This window comes from Pinus tabuliformis, chromosome 9, assembly GCF_031772625.1.
Source record: "Pinus tabuliformis cultivar Carrire ecotype Pingquan chromosome 9, CPIR1, whole genome shotgun sequence".
NCBI lineage: Eukaryota > Viridiplantae > Streptophyta > Pinopsida > Pinales > Pinaceae > Pinus > Pinus tabuliformis.
The window spans coordinates 1,695,834,658-1,695,854,744 of NC_142307.1; positions in this window are offsets into that span (position 1 = coordinate 1,695,834,658).

Sequence of the window (20,087 nt, forward strand, 5' to 3'; positions counted from 1 at the left end):
TGCCTTATCTGAGCAATACTCAGATTGTCAATATTCCACTCTTTGTGTGATTCAGGATGGAAATTATGTGTTTCGGGGAGCTTCTCTTTTCCACTGAAATCTGGTGCATGGTACCTAGTATATTGGCTTTGGAGAGGCTCATAGATGGGGAACAGGTGTGATTATGACCGTTTAGGCTGTTATGTTTCTCTAAATAGAGAAGAAAGAGTTATAGGCTCAGATTTTTCTTCTGTTGTTTATTTTGGGAGAAGAAAAGGAAATTTATCAATATGTTTGATACGATGATAGATATTTATAGTTCTTTTGAATAGAGAAGGGACAAGAATAGGCTTGTCCTTGGTGGCTATATGCACTCTGTCAAAATTTTTAGATAATTATACAATGGATTCTTGAGTAGATTGTTTCCCTATATCTACTTTCTTTTCAACATACTCAATTCTTGTTAAAGATTCCCTGACAAAGCCTTTTAATATTGTAGAAGAATAATTTACATCATTCAAAGTCCTATTGATGCTAGTTATAGAAACTTGTAAACTATCAAAACTTTTTACTTCTGTAGTCTTTGTACAGTTCATTTCCAACCCTTTTACTGCCATGTTGGTCCATTTTATCTATTCACTAGCTTTTTGTATTCTACCATCAATGCCAAGAGCACTATCATCCTTTAAGACCAAGGGAATGGCTTTAGCACTGTTTTGTGCTTCTCCTAGCAGAATCCCTCAGTAAGGAGGAAAAGTAGTAGGAGTTTCAGTTCTACTACCATCTATAGTAGTCCAGACATGTTTTGCTAAATATGATTCAGCATCTGCCATACGTACATCCGTGCTTTCCAATTTTCCTTTCAATTCATAAAAGGATAACCACATGTTTTCCTTTTTCATGTATGTCTTCCATTCATATGATAGTCTAATCTTTTCAGGATATGGAGTACTAAGGTCAAAACATTCAGCCTCAGGATGGGTATATAGATCGCAATTTAGGATATTTTTTATCCACTGATTATCAATCGTATGCTTTTTACATCCTTCCATAACTAAGAAGAATTTGTGCATTTCTGGTTTTAAAGGATTCTTACAATTAGAAGGCACAAAATTATTAAATCTGGACTGAGGTATTAGGTCATCTAGTTGTTCTAGATATCCTAAACTGTATCAAGGCATACTACAGGGACACATTTTGCTGAACATTTCTTTAAGGTGGGGATCCTCACTTTCCAAGGAAGGAAGTTCATGAATCATCATCACATGATCAGAATCATGTGGGAATGGAATATCATAACATTTCGGATTAGGACAAGGAGTTATACATATAAAATAGGAACATATATTCAAAATAGGAAAATATAAATATTATTATTTTGATTTTTGGCGTCTTTAATATTTGGTTTTCTTTAATAATGTTTTATATTTTCTATTTTTTTTCATTATTTATCATTTCATTTTTGTGATTTTCTTTATATTTGTTATCCATTTCAAGTTTATTTCAATCTTTTATTTATTGTATTTTATTAATTTTTTATGTTTCTTGTAATGTTTTATTTGAATATTTTATTATTTTTTCCATATTCGTTGTGAATTAGCGTTGCATCTCTGTTATATATTTTTTTAGTTCAATGATCAAACTATCCATCTTTAACCTGATGATGAACCACAGTAAGTGGTTCGAAAATCGTGTGCCCAAAAACTACTATGTGATTTCTCGAAAAATATTTTGTTTAAATTATGAATCATAGAAGATTGCATTATTTGGAGTTTGTGTATTTTTTTAATTTATCATATTGTTATCAATGTTTTCTTTTAATATATATTTTTTTAAATAGAAACTCCATCTGTCGTTTTTTTTGTAAATATAACTTTATATTACTATCGAAATCCAAGGGAATTACATAATATATTGCTTCTGGAAACTATCATGACTTTATGAGCCCCTTTGCAGATAAAATTCCTATTCTATTAAAATTCTAGTAAGAAAAATGGGGACCTTTTTAGACTTTGATAATGGCCCCAAAAGGAGGGTGTCCCTCAAGGAAGGCTTTCTTTATTTTGACCACCCTTTACAAAATTAGATATTATGAACAAAAATAAACATAATAACATTCAGTACTACAATATTTACACAACATAGTGACTAGGGAATTTATATACTAGAAGCAATTTGAAAAAGAACTAGTCAAGGATGATGATTGGCAAGCCTAGTGAACCAACATCGTTGGAATTGGCTATTGGTCAGACTGAATTAACATTGATGGTATTGATGGGAACTGCATTGATAATAGTATCCACTTCTTCATGAGCATTGGTTTCAGTATCTGATTCTGAGGAAATGTACCATTCCACCTGAGTCAGTCTTGTAGCGATGTCATCCAAGTTGTAGCAGATGTCCCTCATTATATGCTTGAGTTCTTCCTGGCCTGTGAAAATTTTGTAGTTGTCAATTTGTTTATCTCTAATAACCATACTCAACAGTGTTTCCATTTGTCGATTATGTGTAATGGAGTGTAAGGTGTGGAGGCATATTTTCCTTAATTTTTCAAGGTTTGATAGCCATTTGAGGAAGTTTCCACTAATCTCTGAATCAAAAAAGTATTTGTGATCACCAAATTCCTTGGCTTTCGGACATAATATTTCCTTTTGAACTTCCAATGGAGAAGCTTCAAAAAAGTTGGCCACAAACTCCCATCCAAAGAGCTGATGATGTTTGGTTAAGGAAGACCCAACAACTCCACCTCTATGTGTCAGTTTCCACATCCTTCGAGCCATAAATATCTTGCAATTAACAAAAGCGATTACTGTAATATACCACAAGAAAGGATTTGCATAGAGAGAGGTAGGGTGTAATACATTGACGTGGGTCATAACAAGATAACCAACTGCAAAGGCAGGTAAAGAAAATTGAACTGAAATATGACCTATGGGATAAATCAAACAACGCAAGTTAAAATTTACTTGTGGGAACCGATTGGACAAACTAACAAGAAAAACTAACAAGGAGACCTTGCAACACTCCTTGTGTTGCTGAAGTATAGTTTGAATGGAGAGAAGAAGTTGGTCTATGGGGAGGAGGAAATTATTAAATATGTCCTCAAAACTATATAGAAAAGGTCCCCACGTAGCATACTTCACAGACGAGCACTGGGAGATTGAATAAGACCCCTATAGGATTTGTGCTTTGCAGTGAAGCCAGGGACATAACAAACACTAGCTCAAAATATGGGCCAACCCCCATATTCCGCAAGAAGAGTGCAAAAAACATGGAGTAACACATCCACCGAGAAACCTTGGACTCCTGTAAGGTGGAGAATGATAAAAAATATAGGGGTAAATCGTAAAAGGATAATAGAAATGAAACAGACCTTGATATGGGATGATTTCCTGACAATGAAACCACCCACATAGGGCAAAACACAATTTGATTACCCAAAGAACGAAATAGGATATACAATGGGTAAAAGGGATGACAAAAATAAACTAGACATTGATATGGGACAAGCACCCTACAATGAAACCACCCACCCAGGGCGAAACACAATTCGATTACCTAGAGAATGACATTATCAATAGAAAAAGGACCTCCAAACATCCACCACCTTGTTACCACCATGAAGGATTTATATATTGTCATCTGCATGGTGAGCTTGGTTGACTTAACGAATACAAACTTGTGGGAAGTGCACAGCACAAGCCATGTGTCCCAGAGATACCTGAGGCTCCCAAAAACCGAACAATAGCACATTATGAACCCATAACCAGCAAAATTCACCTGTCAGAAAGATATTTGGTGATAACCAATCTGCCATGAGATGAGGTCACAATGATCACAAAGACAAAAGGAATGAACCAGTATGATGATCCAAGAGTGCTAGTTATGACAAAGTCTGTAGGTGGAACCTTTAACACCATGTATTGTAACATGTGAAATATTGTACCTAAGACATACCCTTGCCACACAATTGCCATGTGGAGGATGTGGGGGAGCCCAGAGCACTTAACGAGGACCACCAAAGGTTGTAGCTGGTAGAGGAAAAGTGTTTCATGCGTTCACATGTGGATTAAATGGGTTGTTAAAACGTGTGCCTACTCGATAATGATTTTTCCCTTCACCAGAATTTTTTATTTTGTGATTACCACCATCGGGGATAGAAACTCCATCTATCATGAAGGATTAAAAAAAGAATTTAATAATTAAAATGATACAAATTAATATTGAGAGGCCTAAATAAAAGAGATACAAGGAAGTAAACTTCACAAAAATAAAAGCAAATATGAATTTTTGAAAGGAGAATATGATGGGTGAAAATATTAAAAGTTTCACAGAAAAAACATAATCTACTTCCATAAAATCTCTAAAGGAGACCAAATTTATTGTGGAATACATTATCTACATGGGATTAACCTAAATGTGGCTGAAATCTATATTTTTCTCACATTTTCCAAAGCAACTAACATTTCATATGTAAGTCACTCTAATTAAATTTGTTTTTACCAAGGATTATATGTATAAAATATGACACCATTGACTTCTCAGCCCTAACAGATTTTGTCAATGCATCTGCAGTATTCTTCAGAGTGTCCACCTTTACCAGCAACACCTTTTTGTCTTCTATCATATCCCTCACAAAGTGATACTGAACATCAATGTGCTTTGTCTTTGAATGATATGCGGGGTTCTTTGCCAAGAAAATTGCACTTTGGCTGTCACAATCTATCCTTATAACTTCCTGTACTAACCCTATACTTGAACACAATATCTACAACCAAACTGCTTCCTTGCTTGCATGAGTGGCTTCCATGCATTCTACTTCTGTAGTTGATAGTGCCACTACAGATTGTTTCTTACTCATCCAACTGACTCCACCTCCAAATAGGTTAAACACATACCCACTTGTAGATCTTCTCTGATCCAGATCTCTATCCCAGTCTACATCAACAAAGCCACGAATATCCAACACTCTGTCCAATCCTAGTCTTCCTTGGTAGAACAAACCATAATCACTAGTGTCACGCAAATACCTGAAACCCCTCTTCACTACTATCCAATGCTCCTTTATTGGTTTTGACATAAACTTGTTCAATACTCCCACTGCATGTGCAATGTCTGGTCTAGTACAGACCATTGCATACATCAGGCTACTGACTGCACTTGCATATGGAACACAGGACATGTCCTCTTCCTCTTCTTGAGTCTTGGGACACTGTTCAACAAAGAACCTCACCCCTACAGGAATAGGAACCTTCACCGGTTTACTATCCTGCATATTAAACCTCTGTAGTATTGTCTCGACATACTTCCTCTGGTTTAACCAGGGCTTCCTCTTTGCCCGATCTCTTTCAATTTCCATGCCCAAAATATAGTTTGCAGCACCAAGATCTCTCAAGTCGAATTTGGAGGACAATTGGGTCTTCAAATCCTGGATAATTTCTTTGTCATTTCCAACTAGCAACATATCATCCACATACAAGACCAAATAAATAACACGGTCACCAATTAATTTAAAATACACACAGTGATCTACTTTGCTTTTTGTGAAGCAAAATCCCCATATAAATGTATCAAATTTCTGATACCACATCCTTGGTAACTGTTTTAACCCATACAGAGACTTCTTTAACTTGCATACCAGTTCTATCTTACCCTTCATCGTAAACCCTTCAGGTTGCTTCATGTAGATTTCCTCTTCCAGATCCCTATGAAGAAATTTTGTCTTTACATCCATCTATTCTACCTCAAAATCAAAAGCAGTAGCAACAAATAAAAGTAATCTAATAGAAGTTACCTTAGCAACAGGAGAAAAAATATCACCAAAATCAATTCCCGGCACCTGGGAATAACCTTTTGCTACCAACCGAGCTTTGTATTTCTCCACTTTTCCTTCTGCATTTGTCTTCTTTTTGAACATCCATTTGCTTCCAATGGGTTTCCTTCCAACCGGCAACTCCACCAGATCCCAAGCTTCATTTTTGTACAAAGATGCCATTTCATCAACCATGACCTCTTTCCAGAGTTTTCCATCCTCTGAATCCACTGCTTCCTTCACAGTTCTGGGATCATCATCAGTAACAGACAAAGAAAAATTTGAACAAAAAGTAGATGGACTATACCTTTTGGCTACCTTCTTTCTCAAATTGATCTTCTCATAGCCGGACTTTGTGGCTCTTCATCTTCTGATTCCTCCTCTGTTATAGAGTCTGATCCTTCCTCCTTTAATTAAAACTCTATCTTCTCAGGTTCCTTTGGTTGGACTTCATGTTTAATAACATCTTTCACCTCTTTGAACACCACGTCTTGGTTGTACACAACCGTCCTTGTTATTGGGTTCCAAAGCTTATAACCCTTTAAACCATCCTTATACCCAATAAAGATGCACTTTTCAGATTTACTATCCAACTTGGTTCTTTTCTCCTTTGGAACATGTACATATGCATCACATCCAAATACCCTTAGATGTGAAAGAGAGGGTTTCTTACCTGTCCATACCTCTTGTGGAGTCTTATCCTCCAACGCTGATGAAGGTGACCTGTTGACCAAGTAACATGCAGTATCCACCGACTCTGCCTAGAATTCCTATCCTAACCCAGCACCACTAAGCATGCTTCTTGCCCTTTCCATCAACATCTTGTTCATTCTTTCTGCAACTCCATTTTGCTGAGGTGTATATGGAGTAGTCTTCTACCATGATATACCACACTTCTTACAAAATTCTTCAAATTCCTTCTTGCAAAACTCTCCACCATTATCTGTCCTCAACACCTTTATCTTCTTCTCTGTCTGGTTTTCCACCAGAGCCTTAAATTCTTTAAACCTATCAAAGACTTCAGATTTCTTCTTAAGGAAATATATCCATGTATTCCTTGAGAAGTCATCTATAAATGATACATAGTACGCAAACTTACCCAGTGATGGAACCTTCATAGGTCCAAATACATCACTATGCACAAGCTCTAATATCTGTTTCGCCCTCTTACCACCAGAGGGAAACTCACCCGATTCTGCTTCCCATATACATAATTTTCATAGAAATCAAAATCCATAGAGCTATTACTAATACCTTCTACCATACCTTTACCATGAAGTATTCGAAGGCCCTTCTCTCCAATATGTCCAAGTCTTTGATGCCACAGCATGGTCTTCTCTCCAGAGACCACTAGATTTTCTGCTCCACTTTCAGGAACCATAGAACTATTGCACCCATCAATAACAGTGCTACCTTGAAGCTTGTACAGAGTTCCAATCTGAACTCCCCACATCAATACCAGTGCTCCTCGAACCATTTTGCAGGTATCCTTCTCGAACACTGTTTTTACACCTGCATCATCCAGCTTGCTTACAGAAATCATATTTCTGGCTAATGCAGGAATATGTAGAACACCTAGAAGCATTCTAACCCTTCCACCTTGCAACTTCAACTTTACTTTTCCGCGACCAATGATTCTAGCCTTCCTGTCATCCCCTAAGAAGACATCATCGCCATCATATTTCTCATACTCGCAGAACCACTCTCTATGGGGAGTGAAGTGAAAGGATGCATCTGAGTCAATCTACCATGCCTCATGATCTACATGTATACTCGACAAACCTAGGTACACATCCCCACCTTCATCTGAGGTGGTTTTTGCCTCTGCAAAAGGAGCCTCGCCAGATCCCTTTCCTTTGTCAAGAGCTTTAGATTTACAGTCCCTTTTAAAGTGGCCTTCCTTTCCACATTTCTAGCACACCACCTTTACAGGTTTTCCTGGAGATTTAGATCTCCCTCTAGATTTAGATCTCCCACTCGATGAATTATTTTTGTTTCTATTTTGGGACCGTCCTTGTACAGACAAGGCATCACCATTCTGGCTCTCCATATTTTTCTGTCTCATCTCCTCCGTCAGCAAGGCTGAGACTATTTCATGAAATTGCAAGGTAGTTGCATTGCTACCTATTGTAATAACCAGACTATCCCACGAATCTGGTAGAGAACACAACAAACTAATGCACTTATCTTCATCTGAAATTTTAATATCAACAGATGCTAACTGACTTACCACAGTATTAAATGCATTCAGATGCTCTGTCACTGAGTCTCCATCTTTCATCCTCAGGTTATACAACTTTTTCCACAACAATAGTTTATTCACCAAAGACTTAGATTGGTACAAAGTCCCTAACTTATCCCACATAGCCTTCATCGTAGCTTCCCCTGATACATTCAGCAATACTGAATCTGAGACAGACAATCGTATTGTGCTCTTTACCTTTTGATCCAATTTCTTCCATTCTTCATCGGACACTCCCGTTGGTTTAGTACCCAGATCTACCGTGATCCACTGATCTTTATCCACCAATAGATCCTCCATCTTGAGTTTCCACAACTCAAAACTCTGACCATCAAATTTCTCGATCTCTATCTTTCCACTACTCGCCATCTTCTTTCACCACCAGAATCGATCTTGCAGATCTCCCACTGAATAGGGTCTACCACAGGCCTGAGCGAAACCCCTCAGCAACAAAGGCATCCCCTTGAAGCCAAAACACCTCTGATACCAAATGTAGGTTTTAATCTTGTACATAAATTACCTGCATATGAATTCTTAAACACAGAAAATAAACAATGCGAGAGCATAACACATAAAACACATATACACAGGGATTTTCCCCTAGATCCCAAAACCGGGACTACCAACTTGATTTTTCATTATGTTCCTTTCAATGTTACAATACATATTTATACATGCTGAAGCATCCAATACCATGGACCAAAAACCATCGCATCCAAAACCATGGACCAAAAACCATCGCGTCCAAAAAAACATGTGTGAAAATCATGCACAAAACCATAGGTGGGTCCCTCCAACCTAACATAGGGTCCAAAACCAAAATTTTCCAGTTCGCTACCCGGACCCCATAAAGTGGGGTTACGGGTACCCCTCAAACCCCTTGTGACTTTTTCCCCTCTAACCCCAGGTTAATTACGTGGGCTAGTCGTGGAAATAATATAACACAACCCAACAAGATTAACCTAAATGTGGTTGAAATCTATATTTTTCTCACATTTTCCAAAGCACCTAACATTTCATATGTAATCCACTCTAATTAAATTTGTTTTTACCAAGGATTATATGTATAAAATATGACACCATTGACTTCTATCAATCATATAGTTCCATCTTATGCACTTTTAAATATCTCATCTCGTCTCTTTGGCATTATAGTCATCAAATATATATATATATATATATTGTTTCACTGTTAAGTCTTCATTTTAGCCACCTACTACCAATGTGTTAAGGGTTTATTAGTAGTTTTAAACTCTAGATAGTTTCAGGAATATGAAAAGAAACCATGTTACTTTGACTTCTAAATTTATGCCTACTTTTGTCAATAAGCTATCGATCCTTAGCCAGGTAAACATGGTTTTCATATGTAAATCATGGTAAATCATGGTCTTCAAGAAACATCATATGTAAATCTATTCTCTTTTTGGAATATTAATAGAAATCATGGTATGGATAGTACACAAAAAAATTGCATAGTGGTTGGCCTCAAAATGTATATTTTAAACAAATATTTGGATTAAAAGATCTTGAATACATGAAATATCATAAATTTCAAACATGTTCAGATACTTCTCACTAACTAGATAGTATTTGGAATAGAATTTCTGGAATAGATAACATATTAGATATTTCTATCCTGGAGGTTTCTTGAAACATTTGAAAGAACATTTCTAGAGCTTGATTCCATAGATCCATTTTTCTCTTCACTGCAATTTTAACAATGACACTCATGCTTAATTATGTCACTGAGGTAACAGTTACAATCTTTTTGAATTTTTGTGGGACTTTAGTCACTTTTGTTTGTTGTTATGCCCTCGTACCTCATCTCATCACTCGAATGAAAACCACTTTCAACCCTGGTTTTCAAAAGTGGATATCAAGCCCTCTGCAAGGAAGTTTTGAAATATCTCTATGGGAGAAATATCAAATGAGGTAATGCCACATCAAAAAGGTAGTGGGGGCTAGCCCCCATTGGGTCACACAAGGAAATAAATCACCCCGCTACTTCACATGTGACATACATTAATCTCCATCTATTTATGTGGCTAGTCGATCTTTTCCACGTGTCCGATTGATTTAGAAAAACCATGTGAACCATGAGACATGACCATCACTCTTGCTAACACCTTCTCACCATGCATATCATTCTAGGTAAATTACGAACTATAATATGTTTTTAAAAAACTATAAAATAATTCAAAAATTGAGAGTTGTAGTAATTGAATTATGCTAAGACCATTAATTTTTAGCTTCATACAACAATATCTTCTTTAATACTATAATGGATTTAAGTCTCTTAAAGTTAGATAGGAATTAATTTAAACTTCAAAAACCAAATGAAGGCACAAAGTTGAAACAATTAATGATCCCAATGAACTTTATACATTAATTGAGTGTGTTTCTCTATCCACCAAGTTGTGACTATGTTCAAGATTTTTTGGGAATTGAGAGAGATAGTGGAGCACATAAAATCCAAGGAATTACATGCTAGGAAAATAGAGTGGTGCGGGGAATTTGAAGTTGTGGACACTCTTTTATGGAAAGCTTGAATAATGGCATTGAGAATGGAAGCATAGGAGACATTATGGGTGTTGTTTTTAATGGGCATGAGGCTTCGAATGGATCCCTTATCCCTAGAGAATATACAACTAACACTACATTTCCTTCTTATTCTTTTGCCAATGCAAGGGATTTGGAGAAGGCGACACTATAGTGCTATGTGGTGAAGGTGTAGGATGGTTTGGGGAGGACAAAAGAATTCCTCGAGTTGAAGATGGCAAGGAAAAGAGGAGTATATAGTCAGGTATTGTGATAACCCCTAGTTAATATTTTTTTAACCCTTATAAATAAATTGAAATTGGATTTGAGAGATCTGTGGTTTGTGCTTCTTGAATTTTCGACCGGAGAATCCACAGTAGTAGAATTTTTACACCAACGTTTCAAATCCCAAATGGGATCCATCATCAGGGGCATTTAGTTTCAACTTTCAAAAATATAGGCTACAAGGATCATGAGATTAAAAAAGCCATAAAGAAAGCTGAAAAGAGGTTGTCATCTCCCAAACCCAAAGAGGAGGATCAACCTCATGGTGGTAAGGTTTTTCTACCTTATATCCATGGGGTCACGGACAAAATGGCAAAGATCCTAAGAAAGAAAAACATTCTAACTCAATTCTCAGCTCCTGGCACCATCAGACAAAGTTTAAAATCTGTTAAGGATGATATTGACAAGCAGCAGCTTAAAGGAGTCTATAAAATAGACTGTTCATGTGGGAAATGCTACATAGGTGAAACCGGTCGCTCCCTCCAGACAAGACTGAAAGAGCATGGCGCTGACATCAGGAATGGTAGATCTCGTACCTCAGCCTTGGCAGAGCACTCCTCGAAGACCAAACACCACATCTGCTTAGAAAGTGCATCAATTATCGCAAGAGAGGAGCAGCATCAGAAACGGAAAATCAGAGAAGCCCTCGAGATCCTGAAGCATCCTTGTAATCTGAACAGAGATAGTGGTTTGGAGATTAGCGGAAGCTGGCTTCCCCTGATCAGTGAAATCAAGAAACGTCAGCCCGGCCCCAGGTAAGTTGTCGATCAGGTAAGATAGTTATCAATATATATATTAACATTAGTTCACATATTATTATAGATATTAGCATAGTTTTGATTCCAGTATTAAGTTGGTCATTAGGTTATTCATATTTTATTAAATCTCTAATAATTATTATAACAACTCAAGCCTGAATTTTAATTAAGATATTTTTGTTTGTTTTAAAATAGTTAAGACTTTAATATAGGATGAATTTAGAATTTAATATAGAATGAATATAGAATTTAAGTTATATTAATTAACTTATTTATTTATTAATATAGATATTAGGTTTTGTTAATATTAATACTATTATTTATATTAAGTTTTATAAAGTTTTAGGTTAAATATTGGTTAGGTAGGGATCAAGTTTTATAAATATATTAAGTTTTATTGTCTTTAGGTTATATAAATATTAATATGATATAGGTTTTAGGATTTAAGATATTAATACTAATATTCATTTTAGTTTTCTAGATTTTAATATTAATTCAGATTTTATGTTATATATAAAGGATTAGGATATTAATAAATATTAATAAATTTATTAGTTTCTAGTCATTGATATAGATAAATTGCTCTATTCATATTATTCTATTATTTATATTAAGTTATATATATTTTAGGTTATATAAATATTATGTTATTTAGTGAACATGTAATATTAGGTTATATTATAATTTTAAAAGTCATATTTTAGGATTTATGATGTTAATTTTAATATATATATGAGTTTTAGATATTATTATCAAAGATTTTAGGTTATATAATGTATTAATATTATATTTTATATATTAGTTTTTTAATATAAATATTAATTTAGATTTTAGTGTAATGTTTTTGGTTTTTTAGGGATATTAAATAAGTGATATTATTAATTTTAAAAATTAAAAATAAAAAATTAAATAAATGATTTTATTTTAAAATTAATATTAGGTTTCATTAAAAATTTTCTCTGGCCGACCTGTGCTGCTCCTTTAATATTCGTCCCTCATGAGTATTTATCCTCCATCTGGCTCTTCTTTTTCATCTTTCTCATCATCTTTCTCTTTACCCTGATGATGGATCCCATTTGGGATTTGAAACGTTGGTGTAAAAATTCTACTACTGTGGATTCTCCGGTCGAAAATTCAAGAAATTGAAATTAATTAAAGGTTGAGATAAAGGGACACATATTCCAAATTGCTTGAGGAGGGTAATTGTTTAAAGAATGGGTTGTTTAAAATATCAGTCTTGGTTGGCTAGGTGGCTTTAAATGGGATGATTGGGAAATGAATTAAACTGAAAGAAGTTGACAGACCTAGGTTCTCTTTAAATTCCAACCATACACAATAAAAGGACAAAATATTGAAGAAAACATGGGTTTGATTGTCTAAGGCAGTTGACCTGTGTGGGCATAGGGAAAAGACAAACAAGCATATGTTCAACGGAAAGAACACACTCATACTTTGAATCGATCTCACACATAGAAAATGGAAGAGAATGCATTTTGTTTTTCCCTCTTATGCATACACTCAGACAACAGAGGAGGGGACACTGTGACTAATAATGTAAGAAGAATTCCTCCATGGGTGGACGTGAGTACACAAAGAGAGAAGTGATCATATTTAATAGAAATCAAGCTTAGGAGAGATAGAAACTAGTTAAATAACCTTCACAGAGGTTTTCTGGGTAAAATCATTATAAATATCATTGGCTTTCAAGTAAGGTTGGAGAACCCACTGGAATTTTGTGGATTGATGAACCTATTGGTTTGGGAAGAGTCACTTAGGTGTTTGTGGGGGATGATGAACTGACAAAAGTTTCCTTGGGGCTAAAACTCCAAGTGCTTGACTCACTGATGAACCACTTGGAGAGGTGATATCCATACCCATCACTAGCGTACCCACTAATGAACCTTCCCTTGATGTGGACTCTCTTATCCTAAAAGTGAGCTGAAACTATTTGTATTGTGATATCCAGACATGTATATTGATTTTTCTAAAGAATCATAGAAGACTAAGTGGAGCTCACATAGCTGGTGAATGAAGGTATAGAGGCCCTATGACATCCTATTTGAATTGTATACATTGGTGGAAGTTTCCTCTCAAAGTCACTCCTCCTCAAGCACTGGAATTTGGCTCAGGGGTGACAGCTAAAAGTAATCATGGTTGTAGCGCGTCTAAGGTTGGGTGGAGAGTTCAAGTCCCAATCTTAGCCACCAATGTATTTTTCCACTTAAGATAAGTATTTTCTTATGATTTTTATATTTGAATAATATGTACATGTTAGTGTACTGATTCGAATCTTATGATGGTGTTAAGGAATGTGAATTTTCATGTATAGGTGGAAAAGTTGCTTCCTATGTTTGTTGAGGAATGGCCAATTCTTATGTTTAAGTCTAAGCTTAAACTCTATCAATTTTCTTGAGTCAAGGAGATGGGTACATATCTGTTACAGCTGAAATTCTTCTATATTTAGGGAATGTTGGCTTTCTTTCCTAGATCTGCAAGAAGATTGGTTTCCCCTGTGCTATTTTGAATATAGTATTCATGTTAATGGTTGGAATGTACCGAATGCATAAATATGTTAATATGTATGAGTAATATCTTGTACGTATTACTTAAATAATGTGAGTCCTTTGCTGAAATTAAATTCATTATTATGTTGAGCCAAGAAAAATTGATTTATTTCCCTTAGGTTCTGAGAAGTGTACTTAGATGCACATTTTCCATGTATGTTGTCAGGAAAGGTAATGGCCAAGTTTTATACGCACTTCATTGAAATCTGAGAGTTGGAATTTAGTCTATTTCAGTGAAATATAGTTGATGTATCCAAGCACATTGATTCATGGTATTTATGGACGTGGTGCAATGAAATAAAGGTGAAGGATCTTGGATCTTCCTCCTAAACCTCATGAAGTTCAAGTTCAACCAAGCGTATGATTCATGAAGGCCTAGGGTTGGATCAAATTCCCAGGAAATAGAGAAAAAAATTCTAAGTATAATAGTTTGCAAGACAAGTTGAAACTAACATGTAGGACCTTCCAAGTCAAGGGTTGAGTGAGTTGGATTGAAGGTATAACTTGAGTAAGTTCACATCCAACCAATTACTTTGCTTGAGTAAGTTTGGGTCGACCTCTAGGTCGACTATTAAGAGGTCGAGCTAGTCGAGTCGGGGCCCTGTGTAGTGGCTTGTGGTTGGTGTAGAAGGTTGACCTCTAACCAAGAAGGTCGATGTGTCTTTCAACATAGACTCACCAGGTGGCATAGCAGCCACATGGGAAACATGTTGGGGGATGCTTTGTAGGTCAGATGACATCATAGGGCCTAATAGGCCAGTTTTAATTAGTCATATCTCTTGATCTAGAAGTTGTATTGAAGAAAATTTTATGTCGTTGGAAATGTCTCCATGAGACGAATGCAATGATGTCATCCATTTTAAGTTTGTAGTATGTTGAAAAGATCAAAATTATTACAACCCATTTCCATAATGGGACCTTGGAGTACTGTTCATTAGAGTAATTTCCTCCTTCTAGCTTTGGTAGGGCTAGGTATATTAGGGAGTGTGTTACAAAGTGATATCAAAGCTTCCAAGTTCAACACTCAAACTAGATGGGATATATCGTAAAATTAACCAAGTGAAGGTTCAAAACTAGATCTTTGGGGATCAGGTGAGGCCTTAAAGTCCATGACACTCTTTGGAAACTCGATTTCTATGTGGATTGATCAGATGTATAGTTTTTTGTGCCTTTATTGCGATGGGAATATGCATGTACCATGGTACTAATGATTGATATGATTCTATTGTTATTGATGTGATAACTTGAAATTTATTTTTTATCTAGCCTTACACTAATAGATTTCCAACAGTAAGCCCAGGTGATAAATGTCCATTATGTATTGGAATTTTGTTTAAATATAACAATGTTTGTGACAGCACATAAGAAGACACTAAGGTTTAAAGATATGAGGACAAGAATGGTGCCATATAGCTCTAACCAATAACATCATGGATATGAAGAATCAATTATATTTAAAGAGGAAAGGTTTTCTATGAAATGAGGAGGGGTAAAATATCCTGATTGGATGGACACATTGAGGAGCTTGAGAGCCAAAATAAAGATTTGCAAGGATGACAATGAAAGACTTGTTATAGCACAAGAGAAACAATTCTACAAAGTCTATCTAACTTACAAAGGTAGAGGCAACATGCGATGGGGATTAGTCATAGGGATAAGTAGATTCCTTTGGGACAAGAAGAAAGAACCATTGTGGAAAATAAGAGTAGATCTAGAAAGAGGCATTTATTATCTAGTGAAGGCACTATGAAGGGAGGTATTATGTTAAGAACCCCCAAAAGGAAGTCAAGCACCCATGAGCAACAGTATGAGGATGCTCATAGAAGGAAACATAGTCTTCACTATCATCATCATCATGACAGAACAAGGGAAAGTGAGCATATACCAGAGGATTTGAAGAAGGCAAAGCCTGCTACCTTTGATTGTGAAATGAGGAAATCAAAGGGTGATGAATCCTAGATACTGGGAATGAAGAATTTCTTATGAATCCATGAGTATTTAGAGAATATGAAAGTGAAGTTAGCCACTTTTAGCCTTAGACGAAAGGTTGATATATGGCGGGAAGATATGAACAATGTAAAAGGAATGAGGGAAGAAGAATTGTCATGGAAGGAGTTTGAGGAGTATTTCAGGAATAAATATTTATTTGAGAGATATATTGATAGTAAGGCTAAGGAGTTCTATGCACTAGGGTTGGGAAAAATGAGAAATGATGAGTAAGCCAAAAAAAAAATAGATTTGTTAAGGTATGTGCCCTACCTTAAGGAATATAAGCAAAGATTCAAAGGTACGTTAGTGGACTGCCACAATCCTTCAAGGAAAGAACTCAATTTGATAAATCCAAGACATTAGAGGATGAAAATTCAAAGTTGAAGCACTACTATGAGCAGTTTAGCTGCATGCTTGAATATAAATTAGACTGGAAATTGAAGAGCAATGCCGAGGTTAAGGGAAAAAGGTAAAAATAAACCAAGGGAGTGAGCACAACTCTTGTTAACCAGGAAGATCAACAGAGGTCCAACATTATCAACGTAGGTTGTTTTACTCAAGACGAAGCCAAGGGCTATGAGAAGAGTCCATTTAAGTGCTAGACATGTGGAGAAAATCACCTAAGGAAATATTTCCCACAACAAAAGCACATTTTTTAATAATATGCAATGCGGAGGAGGAAGAGATTGTTAAGGACATGGTTCAAAATATACCCAAATTTAAGAAATAGTAGATAGTCTTCAAGTTGATCCTTAGGCAATGATTATAGAAATGGAAGGTATGATACATGACCAAAACATATTAGTTTTGATTGGCCCTAGTTCAAATTTTAATTACACCAGTCCTGTTGTTATCAAGTGATGCACACTAAAGAAAGAAGCACACAATGAGTATTGGCTACTTCAATTGGCCACAAGGACAAAAACAATAGTTGATCATTAGGTGAAGGCTTTCCCAATCAAATTTAATGGGATTCCAATAGTGGAAAACCTCAATGTGCTTCCATTAGAGGCATAAAATATTTTGTTGGGCATGGATTGCTTGTATGTGCATCAAACCAAGGTAGATTCTTTTGAGAGGACCATTGATTGCATGGATGAAGCTAGAGAGAATAGAGTATTGTGTGGAAAGTTGAAACCCACATTGGTGATGTTAAATTCAACCATGCAAGCCAAGAGAAGTCATAGAAAGGGATGTATTCTATTTGTTGTGGAAATATCTGGTAGCACTGAAGTTGATTGCAGTGTTGAGAATGATGACAATGATATGTTGAGGAAATGCCCTATTTTACAATAGTTTTGAGATTTGTTCCCAAAGGAGATATTTGGATTTTCTCCTCACTGAGGAGTAGACTTTTCTATTGAATTAATATCATGAGTGACCCTAACATCCAAAGTACCTTATAGAATGAGCACTCTAGAATTAGTTGAGATGAAGCTACAACTCAAAGATATGTTGGAAAAGGGATACATAAGGCCAAGTGTGCCTCCATGGGGAGCCCCAATTCTGTTCATAAAGAAAAAGGATGGCACACTTTAGCTATGCATTGATTTCAGGAAATTAAAAGAGGTGACAAATGTCAAGAATATGTATCCATTTCCTCAAACTGACTATTTATTTGATCAGTTGAGAGGAGCAGTAGTGTTCTCTAAGATTTCTCTGAGATCAAGCTATCATCAGGTGCGCATAAAGAAAGAGTATATCCATAAAATGACCTTCAAAACAAGCTATGGACATTATGAGTTCGTAGTATTTCCCTTTAGACTTACCAATGCACCATCAACTTTTATATGTGTTATGAAGAATGTTTCACAACCTTATTTGGATAAGTTTGTCATAGTCTTCATTGATGACATTTTGGTCTATTCAGAGACTAAGGAGGATCACGAAGAACATATGGCCACAATACTACAATTGCAAAGAGAGCATAATATGAATGCAAATCTTAGTAAATGTAATTTATTTCAGTCATAAATTCATTACTTGGGACACATTGTCTCAAGGGAGAGAGTAATAGTTGATCCATAGAAGGTTAAGGCCATCATGAAATGACCAACACCTAAGAATGTGGCTAAAGTTAGGTTCTTCATGTGACTAGCATGATATTAACGAACATTTATTAAAAACTTCTCTAGGATTGGTTGTCCAATTATGGATCTACAAAAAAAGGAAAGAAGTTTGAATGGACGGTTGATTGTTTTGCAAGTTTTCATTAGCTAAAGAAGTTATTAGTTAATACACTAGTACTAAAAATTGTAGACCCAAGAAAGTATTATGTTTTATGCACGGATACCTACAAAGAGGGACTTGGTGGAGTATTAATGCATAAATTCCAAGTGGTCTGTTACAAATCCTGAAAATTAAATGAACATAAGAAAAACTACATGACTCATGATATGGAATTGGCTACCATCATCCATGCAATAAAGATGTAGAGACACTACCTCCTTGGTAAAAAAAAGTACTCTAATGGCTAATCATGAAGGGTTGAATAGTTGTTTGATCAACCTAAATTAAATGCTCTTCAAGCTAGATGGTTGACTACACTCAACGAGTTTGACTTCAAGATCAAATACATTAAAGGCAAGAAAAACATAGTGGTTGGTGCACTAAGTAGAAGAATGCAAATAAGTCATATGGTAGTTATAAGTTTGTGTGGAACTAATCTTGAAGAAAAAATTTAAAATGTTGGGCAGCGAGACAGAAAGTACCAACACTTAAAGGAGAAGATACAACAAGGCTCTCAAGGCAATGAAGGTAAGGACTATTTCCTTATAGAAAAGGGGTTGATTAAACTCAAAAAAATAATTTGTGTCCCAAATAGTAGTGAATTGAAGAGGCTCATATTAAGAGAGTTTCATGCAAAGCCATACTCTAGTCACCCAAGTTATACAGTGGAATTAATAACCATCAAACGATTCTATTTTTGGCATGATTTAAAGAGAGATATGGCTGATTTTATCTCCAAATGCATAGAGTTCCAACAGGTAAAAATTGAGTGCAAGCATCCAACTGGCTTATCGTAGCCCAATCCCATTATGGAATGGAAGTGGGAGGTGATTTTTATGGATTTTATTACAGGGATGCTAAGGAATTCTAATAAAGATGACACAATCATGGTAGTGGTCAATAAGTTGAGAAAAGTGGCCTACTTTGTAGTTGTTAAGTCTACAAACTCAGTGAGTGAAGTGGCTCAAATTTTTGTTAAGAAAATAGTGAGATTACATGGAGTTCTTAAGAATATCATCTCGGATAGAGATGCCAAACTCACCTCAATTTTTTGGGAGGAACTATTTGTAGGCTTGGGAATAGAGATGGAATTTAGCATAGTGTATCATCCTTAGACGAATGGGAAAATAGAGAGGACAAATATAATTCTAGAGAAAATTCTAAGAATATATATAATTCACCAAGCAAGGAAGTGGGAAGAATATCTTCTACTTGTAGAATTTTCGTACAACAATGGGTATCAAGAGTAGCTAAGAATGAGCCCATTTGAAGTGATTTATGGGAGAGGTTGTAACACTCCTATCAGTTGGAGAAATCCAATGCATAGGTTTTTTATTGGGCCTAATATCTTGAAAGACATTGTTATAGACATTTTTGTGCCTTACAGCATGGAGCATGAAATGTCAATAAACTGAGGGATCCAAAGTCCCTAAACATGTTGTTCTTACCCTTAGAGGAACAAGGTCAGCAAACCACAGCACTGCAAATCAGTTCTCCACTGAAAAACACTCAAAAACAGGTCAATTTTGGATCAAAGCAGCTGCTCCAAAGGCTACCTGCACTGCATAGCAAGTGCAACAAAGGCTACTTGCACTGCATCGCAAGTGCAACAAAGGCTACCTGCGCTGGGCGTACTTTGACATATGGAGGAATCTTTCTCTCAATGTGCCAGTGCCCAGGAAGCTTCCAAA